This window comes from Otolemur garnettii, unplaced genomic scaffold, assembly GCF_000181295.1.
Source record: "Otolemur garnettii isolate 467f Iridium unplaced genomic scaffold, OtoGar3 scaffold00047, whole genome shotgun sequence".
Lineage (NCBI taxonomy): Eukaryota > Metazoa > Chordata > Mammalia > Primates > Galagidae > Otolemur > Otolemur garnettii.
This window is the reverse complement of record NW_003852442.1, coordinates 428,407-440,704: the sequence shown is the minus strand read 5'-3', so window position 1 is coordinate 440,704 and position 12,298 is coordinate 428,407. Positions and strand designations below refer to the sequence as shown.

The window sequence follows — 12,298 nt, the reverse complement described above, 5'->3', positions numbered from 1 at the left end:
TGAAGATTTTAGGACTCCTATTGTTTAAGAAGAACAAATCAGATGAGTTCTATAGTATGATAGTGGCTCAAGGTAGAACCTTTGAAAACATCCCTAAGCAAAAAGAGAAAAACCAGCCCCTGTACCTGCTATCAGCCCCCAGTCTCTTTCCCAGGGACTGGTATACAATTTTTTAAACTCTCCTTGGCCCTTCTCCCACTGAACAGTCAGTGTAGGGTGAACCTCTTTCCAGGTCCACACCTCGGGAGCCTTGGCACAACTGTTTTTTTGCAGCACCATGGATCTTCCCATCTTTATACAGACTATAATCCCTTATCCACAATTGCAAAACCACAAAAGCTCAAAAAAGCCAAGTCCTTACGTAACTTGTTTGGCCACAACTATCTGCCCTGGACAGACATGGGGCTCTTTATGGCCTCCCTTCCCCCCACTCGACAGGGGGTTTTGCATTTTGCTACAGAAACTGCGACCGGTTTAATGAAGAGCGCTGCTCCATAGGTTGCTGATGTGTCATGTAATCCCCGGCACAGGGACCGTTCTAAAGCTCTAAATCCATGTGATGCTGACTTCTGGAACTCTCTGGTGTGATGAGATTTTGACGGAGTGGACAGACATGTCCAGGGCTTTCATTTCCTGGATGTTCTTGGCCTGTGCTTTGAATTTAAAGCATCAACATCAAGTGAGGGTCTTCTACTCTGGGTGGAGACTCAGCGGCTCAGGGTGGGTCACTCATGACTGACAGGTCAAGACTGCATTTCGGGCTCGGTGCCCATAACTCAGCGCTTAGGGCGCTGGCCACGTGCACAGGGGCTGGTGGGTTCGAACCCCGCCTGGGCCTGTTAAACAATGAAAACAACAAAAATAGCCAGGTGTTGTAGCAGGTGTCTGTAGTCCCAGCTACTTGAGAGGCTGAGGCAAGAGAATCGTTTAAGCCCATGAGTTTGAAGTTGCTGTGAGCTGTGATGCCACAACACTCTACCAAGGGTGACATAGTGAGACTGTCTCAAAAAAGACTGCAACTGGATCTCTGGCTCCCAAGCTCAAGCCCAAGCATTGGCTGCTAGGCCTCCCTGCTCCTTTCCCACTTTGCCAGATGTTGTTTGAAACATCCCCAATTTCAGTGTTTTTCAAACTATGTTCCATAAACTACAGGCCTCTCAATGCCTGGTTGCCTGTTAAAACCCCACAGGGCCAGGTGTGGTGGCTTGCACCTGTAGTCCCAGCACTTTGAGGGGGAGGCTGAGACAGGAGGATAACTTGAGCCCAGGCAAAGAGGCAGTGAGTTATGACCAACCACTGCACTCTAGCCTGGGTGATAGAACAAGACCTTGTCTCAAAAAAACGAAAACAAAAAACAAATAACAAAGAAAACCAAAATCACGCAGATTTCCAGGCCCCACCCTGGCCTCTTGGACCAGGTCTCCGGGGAGCCAGAGGCATCAGCTTGTTGAATAGACTCATGATGATTCTGGGGCCCATGGAGTTTGAGACTCTACATGTCTGGGGTCCCGGGACTGCAGGGAAGGGGACTACTGTCCCAGCTCCCACTGGACTTGTGCTTGGGTGATCCTAAGTCGGCCTTAACTGCCACCCCAGGAGCCTTGTGTCTCTAAGGCAGCCATGGAGAGTTGGCCTCAAACCCACGGCTGGGAGTGGCCTCTCCAAACCAAAGTCATTAATCTTGGTTAACACAGGGAATTATAACTTGGTTCAGAAGCTACCTTCCCTGCCCACTCCCTTCTCAGGGCCCGGCCTTCCTGCATGTTCCATGAACACAGCTCATGTTCCTACATGAGTGCCGGCACTCCCTGTCCCCTGCCAATCCTCCAGGAACGGTTGTATTTTTTATCTTAATTCAGTCTGCCTGACTTGACGTCATGCCTGACTTTTTTTCTAGGAGTAAATCCTTTTTTCCTCCATTCATCTACCTCTTATCCATCCATCCACCAAACCATCCATTAAACAACCTGCCCGCCCACCCTCCCTATCCATCCATCCATCCACTCATCCATCCACCCAGCATCCTTCCAACCACCAAACCATCCATTAACCAACCTGCCCATCCACCCACCCGTTATTAAACCATCCACCAACCAACCAACCTACCCATCCATCCACCAACCAAACCATCCATTAACCAACCAACCAACCTGCCCATCTAACCATCCACCTGTTGTCCAACCATCCACTAACCAATCCATCCATCTACTCATCCATCCACCCACCACGGCATCCTCCTTCCATCCAACAAACCATCCATTTACCAACCAACCCATTCATCCACCCATCTGTCCGTCCGTCCGTCCGTCCATCCATCCATCCATCCATCCATCTACCCATCTACCCTTCTACTCACCCACCCACCCATCCATCATCCATCCATCATCCATCCATCAATCTACCCATCCTTTGCTCTTCTCTCCACCCATCCACACACCCACTCACCCACCAAACCATTCATCATCCCCACATCCTGGTGTCCAGTAGGAGCCCAATACATTTTAGCCAAATGAAGGAACGATGAGTTTCTCCAAGCAACCTGTTTAGCAACCTTATAAAAAAGGAAGAAAAGATTCATTTAGAGCTGGGGGTTCCATCTGACCGAGTTCCTCACAGCCCTCCTCATGCACCCACACACTCACACTTCAGCAGCCTTTCCTGAGTGCCCCTACGTGGCAGCCATCACACTCGGTCTGCTGCCAAAGACACGGAGCTGAGCAGAAACAGATGCCTGGGCCTCGCCCTCATGAAACTGGCAAATTTGGAAGAAGACAGATGTTAATCAAGTAACCACACTCATGAAGTCATAATTACAAACAGCAAGATGTGCCCAGAAGGAAAAGAAATGGTCTAGCCTATCACAGAGGTTCCTGACACAGGCCGGGATGCTCCAGACAGTCACAGGGAACCAAAGGATGAGCCAAGGGCTGGCCAAGAGGCGGGTACCTGAGCCAGGTGACTCAAGAGAGGAGTTTAATCAAGGGAGCTGTTACCAAAGCAGCTGTGAGAGCACGTGGGGGCAGCGAGGCTGACTCACAGCTAAGAACTGCAGGAAGCTGTTGTCACCCCAGGCAGGAGGGACAAAGGAAGAAGAGAGTTGCTGGAGCTGCTGCTGGAACCACACAAGAGATGTGGCCACTTATAGAGACATTGCTTGTGCAAAGAGACAGAGACACCCTGGCTTACCCCCTCCTCCAGTCTCCCTCCAGTACCTCCTGTTGGCTGTCCCCAGTGGGAAGTCAGGAGCAAGGAAGCCTGGGAAACATAGTTTGCAGGGTCAGCCTGCAGAGCAGGAGGAGGGTGAGGAATGGTGTATGCCTGGTACAGGGAGGAATTAGGCACAGAGCAGAAGGAAGCAAGTTCCAGGCAATGGAAATAGTACGTGCAAAGGTCCTGTGGTACAGTGTGCATGGTGCCTCCTGAGAAGGCCAAAGGTCTAAGGAATCAAGAGGTCTTAAGGTCTCCCAGCAACATGGGCAGAGGGCGGCAAATAGGGCGTCTCATCTCTAGCCTGAGCGCTATGAAACCTGAGATGGACTTCAAGCAATAGGGAGACCACAACCCGGTTTGCACTTCCAAAAAGACGCTGCTGGGTTGGGAAGAGACATAAGGAAAACAGGTTAGAGGCTGGGGCGGCCCTGCCGAACATTCCCACCCCCAGCCTCCTGCCCAGGCCTGGGGCCTCAGACACCCATGGCAGCAGGGAAGTGCCAGCTTCTAGGGGATGTCCCTTCCTTGATCATTCGCTTTCCTCCTTTTAGACTGAATACCTGGCTCCCCTCTCCACCCAAGATGAGGCCTCCCTGCCTAGTCCTGCCCAGCCCCCCCCAGCTGCCCACACCCTGAGCCAGAGTGCCAGCCACGATGGCACCTGTCCACGGCTATTTTTCACTTCTCCAGTGGCTCAGCTTTCAGGTCTGATAAATATTAATGGCCATGCAGGGTCCAGGGGGCCCCACGGAGAGATAGTCTTTCTGGAAGTCATGTCAGGGTGCCCAGCTAGAGGCACAACCAGACACCCAGGCCTGCCTCCCGACTTGCTAGCACCCATCCCCCTAGGGGGGCAAACCTGGCAGCCCTGGGAGTCAGACCATCTCTGGTTCTCTCCGAAGCCCAGAGCTCATCCTCCCATGGACCCCGGAAAGAAACGGAGTTCTCGGGGATAAAGTTCTCGAACTCCTGAGTGAGGGCTCCTTGGCCTGACAATCACAAATCACTATTTTCAAGGGGGTGTAAGAGTATTAGGCAGGAAGTCAGGAAGGCCAACTTCTGACTGTCCGTTGTGTGACCTTGGCTGAGTCAGGGCTGCCCTGGGCTTTGGACTGCTCTCCTCTCAAATTAAGGGGGTCTATCTAAGAACGTGGGCTTCAGGAGCATGCACTTCTCAAAGGCGGGAGCTGTTTCAGGAAGCTGGGGTGGGGGGAGAAAGGCCCCTTTATGCAGTGCTTACTGTGTTTGTGGCACTTTTAAATTCTGTGGGGTTTGGTCTCCTAATAACATTGCAAGGGGGTGGGCGATTCTCCACACTCATATTGACTAAAGCAATGTGGCTCACAAGTCCAACCACTTACCTAGGGCCATGCAGAGAAGACACAGGGATGGGGGACGGATTTTGATCTGAATTCCAAAGTCTGTAGGCAAAGGAGTGCACCACTCAGAGTGCAGGCTCCTGTTCCACAGCACAGCCCGGGTTGCAACATCAGCTCCTTCCATTCATAGCTGTGTGATCTTGGGCAAGTAGCTTAACCTCTCTGTGCTTTAGTTTCCTCACCTGTGAAGTAGAAATGATACTTGTGTGCTGACCTCATCAGGTGCTGGAAGGATTAAATTGGGTAACAATACGCAGATGGGGAGCAAAGCTCAGCTGGCTGAGGCCTTGGGATTGCTGCAGTGATGAGGTCTCACTTTGAGGTGCACGCCTTGAACCACCCCAGAGAGGGTGGAGCCAGGCCCGGAGTGGTGTGAGCAGAAGGGACTGTAAGCCACTGTTCCTGGTGAGCGCTGTCCTCCAGACAGCTGGAATGTTCTAAGTCATTCTAAGACCTGGGCAGATTGGAATTTAAAATGTGTTTCCCCTTTTAGAGTGAGCTATGCCTAAGTATTTCTGGCCTGAGAAAGGAACAGAGTTTCAGAGCCAGGGCAGAAAAACCACGTGTGTTCACACGACCCAACGAAAATACTGGCCACTGAGTCCTTTTCCTCTTCAGCTTGTATGGATTCCATCCCGGCTGGGCTATCGGGGTGGGTGGGCAGGGGGCACCCTGCAAGGAGCTGGATGTGGGTACACGCTGGTGGGTGGGCCACTGAGGGGAAGGTCAGGAAGGGCTAAATCTGGGGACTAGGGAACCTTGACAATTCCACTCGCCTCCCTGGTGTGATTTAAAATATCTTAGTATGCATTAAAGTCACACACCCACCTGATGGTTAGCAATTCTACTCCTGGGTGTCTACCCCCAAAGAAATGCATTGTGCGTTTACAACAAATTACACGCACTAGATTGTTTAGAAAAACACCATTTGTGGTAGCCCTGAATGAAAACTACCCCAAAACTCACCACTTGCAGAAAGGATGAGTAAATGATGTAATATTTACCAGTGGACTACTATGCAGCAAGAAAAAATAACCGATTGCTTCTACATGTGAAACCAGGAAGACCTGGGTGCTCAGCAAAAATCCAGGCCCAGAGAACACGGGATGTGCTGCTTCTCACATAAAGCACAAACACAGACTGTCCTGACAAGCCCACAACACGGATAAGCCTTGAAAACATTATTACACTGGGTGAATGAAGCCAGTTACAAAGTCTGTGTGCTGGACAGTCCCATTTATTCAAACTGCTCAGAGCAGGCAGGGACAGAGGGTAGACTGATGGTCGCCAGGGGCCGTTATGGGGTGGAGCTGGAGGGATGGGGGTTGATGGCTAAAGGGTCTGAGGTTTCTTCTGGGGGTGATGAAAATGTGCTAAAATTGATTGTGGTGGTGGTTGCAGAACTCTGTAAATATACAAAAGCCGTTGAATTGTACACTTTAAATGGGCGGATTGTGTGGCCTGTGAGTTATATCTCAATAAAGCTGCTAAAAAATAACACAGGCTGGTGTTAGGAGTCAGGATGCCCAGAACTGGTTGGGAGTCGTTCCCTGGTGGGCGGGAGGGGGCAGGTAGTGTCTGGATTGGGAGCCTTGGGGGGCTTCTGTGAGGCTGGACCTGCTTTATTTCTGGGTGCTGGTCACACAGATGTAATCAGCTTGCGACAGTTCAGGAAATTGTACACGTATCATGAGGCAGGCTTTTCTGTATGGAGGTGATACCTCGGTACAAGATTTCTAAAAAACACCTAACTTTAGAATTAGCCACACGGCTCAGTCCCACCGTCTGTCTCTGTCAATGGGTCCTGCAACAACCCGTCCACGGCACGAATCCAAGCCGGGGGAGGCAAGCTGGCAGCTGGGGTTGGAACATGCTGGGTGACTCAGAGGAACAGCTGGAAAGAATGTGTTGCCTTTGACTTCCCAGCGCCATGGACCTGCCACTGCTCCAGGTCCTGAGAGCTCAGGAGACTAGGCCGAAGGTGGCAGCCACTGGTGGAAATGCAGGCCGGACTCAGAGGTGTGCAGCAAGCCCTGACCATTGGCCTTCCTGGCAAAGCCCAGGGAGGGACAAGGACGCCTTTATTAGGACTGGGGCAGCGGGCCTGGCAGCCTAGGAGCTGAGCACACAGCGGGGCGCTAGGGCCAGACCGCCTGGGTAGGAATCCAGCTCTGACACTTCCCGGCTCCGTGATGCTGGGGACATGAGTTCACATTCTAAGCCTCAGAGTCCCCACCGGTAAAATCATGTAACAACAGGGTCTACTTTTCAGGGTGTTGTGAGAAGTGAGTGAGATAATGAGCTCTGTTCCAAACACAGCACCCGCATTTAGTGACCGCCCAGCAAACGTGAATATTAGCTGTTATCTTTCCAGGTTGGAGGACACAAACTGGTTCGTATTGAGCACCTACTGTATGCTGGGCACCCTTAGGGCAGTTCTTGGCTTCATCTACTTTTGCTTGGTCCCCTCACCCACCCACCTATGCCCTACCCGCTCAGAAACCTCCGTGGCTTGGAAGCTTGGGAACTCACCACATAAATGGTTGCTGTGGGTTCTGTGCTGCAAATCAGGGGTCTGTTGAGAAGCCGGCAGCAAGGGAGTCTTTGAATATATTCAAGATTTATGTGGAGTGTTTGTCCCGTCATCCCCAGTGGCAGGTCAACCCTGGTGATCATTTATCAAAGGGGTTTTACGAGGCCCTGAAGTTCACAGCAATATCCTCAGATTTCAAGCTGGTGAGGCCTGGGATGGGGGTTGGTAACTCCAGCAGTACGAGACTGGGTTTTTCTTTCCTGGAGTTTTTGTTGTTGTTGTTGTTGTTGTTGTTTTTCAGATTCAGGGGAGCAAGGCAAGGTTTAAGGGCACCCGATTCTGTTGTGCAAATTTGCACCCCATGCAGTAACCTTTAATTGTGGAACACAAGCCATGACTTTTTAATAAGGCACTTGACAGCGTATAAAACGTTTCTGTCCCAGGCCCCAGAGATAGAGAGTGGTCCACCCACTTTCACTCTCAGAAGCTCCTGGATTTATAAAGGCAATAGGAGCTAAGACGGGGTCACCAAACATGCCGTTTATGTCGAATGTTTCTATTTAACAAGTTAGCACAAGTAATGCATACAGACTGCTCCAAATTTCCCAGTCCCTACCGTCCCCCAAAGCCGGCGCTTATCTTGGTTGCAGGAACTGTGTCCTTGAACAAGCCTCTGCTTGTTGGAGCCTCAGTTTCTCCATCTCTAAGATGAATCCACCTCGTGTCATTCCTCCCCTTATTGCTGTGACAGGAGCTAACGGATAAGAAATGGTTCATAAGCCCAAGGCCTCCACAAATCCCAGGGTTTATTTATTTATTTTTTTTTACCGTCAACAGTTACATTCTTTCCCTCTGAGAAGGAAGATATATCTTTGCCAGTGGCCTGCCATGTTTGAAGCTCTTTCTGAGCGTAGCAGAGAAGCGTTTGCTTCATTCTTAGGCAAAAAAGAAAAAAAAAAAAAAAAACAGAAGAAAAAATAGGGCAGTGAGATGATAAATTTTGTTTTCCTGGTCCCCAGCGAGCCAGAGGCCAAACAGGCAGCACACGGTGCCTCTCACAGAGGAAGGATGGACCAGCCTGTGAAGGTAAATGGGTCCTCAGAGGGACACCAAGGGCACACGCACAGTTTAGAGAGAAGGGGAAAAGGGCAGACAGTCCTGGCAAGGAGGGAAGTGGGGTGATAGGGTTGGAGAAAGCTGGGGGCATGTGAAGAGTTTAATCTTTATTGCTGGCACTTGGGAAAAATAAAAGATGGTGGCATGGAAGTCGCCGGGGCAGCAGGAGGTTCTGGAACGTGGAGGGCACAGTGAGGTCTACACGCACTCTGGCATCCCTGGTTCAATCATGGAGTGGTCCTCAACTGTGTCCCCAGCCTTGTGAAACTGCGGGGCAGGGCATGGCAAGCTGGCTCAGGCTGGGCCCTGTGGGAGAGGCCAGTGCAGAGGCAGATGCACTAAATGACCTGTGTGCGTTCGGTGCCTGGAGAGCTCTCCTGGGCAGGGGGAGGGCAGATTCCTGCGGTTTCTGGGCTAAGATGACCCTACAGGTAGCAGCAAACCTGAGACGCACCCATATTTTCCTGTAGACCTGGGGTGGGCGTTTCCTACCCTGTTTCCAGTGCTGGGCTGCCTGTGGCACCCTGTCTCCAGTGCAGTGAGGATTGTAGGGCTCTAAGGGAGGGTAGGGAAGCCAGGAATGGCTCTGTTGGGGCAGTGAGGCTGAGGCTCTGACAGCTCTTGGCAGGGGATGTTGGATGGCTCAGTTTAATTTGAGCCTTTTGCACATTTCTGTTAGAAAAAGGGACTTCGAGCCCGGCACCAGTAGCTCAGCAGCTAGGGCACCAGCCACATAAACCAGAGCTGGCAGGTTCGAATCCAGCCTGGGCCTGCCAAACAACAATGACAACTACAACCAAAATAAATAAATAAATGAAAATAGCCGGGCATTGCGGCAGGTGCCTGTAGTCCCAGCTACTTGGGAGCTGAGGCACGAGAATCACTTAAGCCCAAGAGTTTGAGGTTGCTGTGAGCTGTGACATCACAGCAGTCTACCAAGGGTGACAAAGTGAGATGCTGTCTAAAAAAAAAAAACACGGGATTTTGAGTCTATGTTGGCATGTGACATTAATGCAAACATACCCTGGCATTTCTCCTCATCTTCTGGCACAAACTCAGCCTGTTTTGTGTCCAGACAGGAGCCTCAGTTTCTCTAGGGACACATGTGACAAGAGGGTGGATGACACTCTAGGCTGTTCTTGTCCTAACTAACTGGGGTCTCAATATTTGAGGCAGAGCCCAGACAGTCACAGAGGCAGCTGCCCAGGCTGTGTGACCCTGGGCCAGGGGCGTCCCTTGTCTGTGACTCGCTCCCCTCTCCTGTGAACTAGGGGTATGTAGAACAAACCTCATGATAGGTCCTGGTGTGCACAGATGTTACAGTTCTGTCTGTGTAAGATGCTTTATTGGGAGTACCTAGGTTCATTCTTCCTCATTTTGTTATCTCTGGCTTACAGATGGGGAAGCTGGGGCTCAGAGAAGTTAGGAGCAGGCTGAGGCCACACAGCTAGTAAATGGCAGAGGCGTGACATCTACCTGGTGTGTCAGACTGTGCCAGTGCCCCTACCTGGTGTTGCCCACCCGCAGATGACCAGCCACTGTCACCTGCCTTCCTCTGCCCTTGGTCTGTGTTTACCTGCTCTCTGGCTCCCGAGACGTGTCCCAGGAGACTTTCTTGGGTCACTGGGTCATGGAAAGAAATAAAAATATCCAGCCGCCTCCCTGACTCCTGGCCTACTTCACATGCACGTAGGCATAGGCCCAGGAGCACCGTGATCACACCTGCACACAAACGTGGATTCATGCCACACACACTGACACATGTACACACTTGCACACACTCTAACAAACGCATCCACCTCTGCACACATCAGACATGCTTGGGAAACCCTCCTGGAGGATTCCAGCTTAGTCAACAAAACCCCACCTCTGTCTTTTCATCCTGTTGACCCTGTGGCCCTCCTCCCTCAGATCTGTGTGTGACCTCACCTCCGTGTCCCCCTTACCCTAGGGCAGGAGTACCTCCTCAACAGCTGTCAATCACATACTCAGGGTCACCTGCAATATACCAGACCTCTGTGTCCGGGGCATCATTCTCTCTACCTCATTCAATCCACACAGGGGCAGGAATCACAATCCTCTTGTACCAAGCCAGAAACTGAGGCTTAGCTGGCTAGGAGGTCTGCCCAAGGCTCACGCGAGGGATAGAACAGGACTGGGACCCAGGCACTGAGCCAGGCCCTGGATATAAGCAAGTAAGACAGATCTAGCTCCTAGGTGGGAGTGGGGATACTGGTGGGGAGGGCTGGGGCAGGCAGGAACAGCAGACAGAAAAATAAATAAAATTCATGCAAGCTCCTGTGCCAAGGAGCTGAGGTGGAGAAAAGCAATAGAGGATGGCTCTCGAGAAGGAAGGGAGGCCTCTGAGGATGACACCAGAGCCGAGACCTTAAAGATGAGCCCCAAGGGACCTACATCTAACTCAACAGCAGCCTGGAGGCGCTGAGGCCAGCACTGTTTTACCAGCAGCCATGCAAGCCACAATTAAACAGATGTTGCCTTTAAAGTTTTCCTAATCAGGCTTCTCACCAGGTATTAAAAATGCCAAGCTCCAAGAAGCCTTGGGCCCTGCCCCCAACATTCCTTTGGGACAGTTTTGCTGACACAGCAGTTTTGTTTTTTTTTCCAGGGCTTGGGTGAGGGCCCAAGGTCCTGCATCTCTGATGACAATGATTTTCCTATTAACCCTTGGACTGTGTGCCCTGGAATGTCCACCAGAGATTCCTGGGAACTGGCCCTTTGCTCTTCTTCCATTTACTTATAATGTATGGCCTGCCTCCCAGACAAGAGGAAGCCCAGTTTTACCTACATGTCAGCACCCCAGAGGGTGGTGACCACGGGCACTGTGGTCCACAGGCCAACTCTGGGCCCTGCTGCAGGTAGGGACAGCTGCTCGGAAATCAGAGGCTCGTAGAGTTTTGAAGCTGGTGGGGGTGTCCTTCCACAGATGGAAGTGTGAGGTTCAGAAATGCCTGGATTGGCACAGGGTTACTACTAACCTGAGCCAGTGCGGCACACGGGGGTGGGGGTATCCACAGGGCCTGGCCTTGTCCCCTGCCATTGACAGGCTCCATCAGCAGACTGGTGACATGGACCAGATGCTCACCTGGAGAGGCTGCAAACCCTGGCATTCGAGAACAAGAACTTGGCCCCCAATTCCCTGGGTTTGAACCCTACTTGGCCATTTTGAATAAGTAACTTAACGCTTAGTGCCACCTCTTTCCTGTCTGTAATACTGTGCTGATCTCTCTGTTACTGTAACAGTGCTCATGTTTGCACCAAGCCCAGCACTATCAGGAGGGTAATTGAGCAGAAGTTTATAAAGTGCTTAGAACTGTGCCTGGCACTCTGCAAGTCTCTGTTAAATAAATACAATGTATCTACACACCATAAATGCATGGAAAACAGTTAGCCCCCTGCAGCAGTTCCTGTTTAACGAAAGGAATTAAAGGGCTCAGAGAGGTAGAGTCGCTTGCCCTGGGACACACAGGACTCTTTCTACCTCTGCTGGTGAGCAGTGGTCCCTGACTGGTGAGGGACAGAGCAGGGCCAGGACTCATCCTCAGGATGGTGCATTCATTAACATGTTCCAGGAGACAGGAAACAGCTTCTCTTGCCTCTGCACAATTAGAACGCTGTGCTCTGAAAAGTGTCCCCAACCTGGGGCTATGCAGGACTGTAAATGATTCTCACTTGGTCCCCCCTTTTAGAATGAAGAGGGGGCAGGACCACCCTGAACGAAACCGACAGGGTGCCTCCTGCTGGCCCACAGCCCTTCCCGCGGTAGGGGCGGGGAGGCTCCTCTGTCCCCAGGGACGTCGTTCCAGTCCTTACCTGGCTCCTCCCGCGTCCTGCTTGACCTTTACTTAAAGACCAGCTCCAGCCGCTGATGGGTTTCGGCGGTCCCTGAGGAGACCCTTCAGACGGCTTGAGCCTGGCGCGCTGGAGAGAGCCCCTAATTGGGGCAATGAATCATCGTGCGCGGCTCCGGCTGGACACAAAATAGATAGAGGAGCCGGAGCGCTATTGTGCGCAGTTTGGGACGCGGGGGGAGGGGGGA

General features: G+C 51.6%; 1 long non-coding RNA gene across 1 annotated transcript; it reads right to left on the bottom strand.

The window, feature by feature from the left end:
- Positions 1–340: 340 nt before the first annotated feature.
- On the bottom strand, positions 341–12,261 carry LOC111725777. The gene is made up of 3 exons (XR_002773756.1): positions 12,073–12,261; positions 4,572–4,771; positions 341–836 (listed from the first exon to the last, which is right to left on the bottom strand). It is a non-coding gene; the product is annotated as an uncharacterized LOC111725777 (long non-coding RNA).
- Positions 12,262–12,298: the final 37 nt, after the last annotated feature.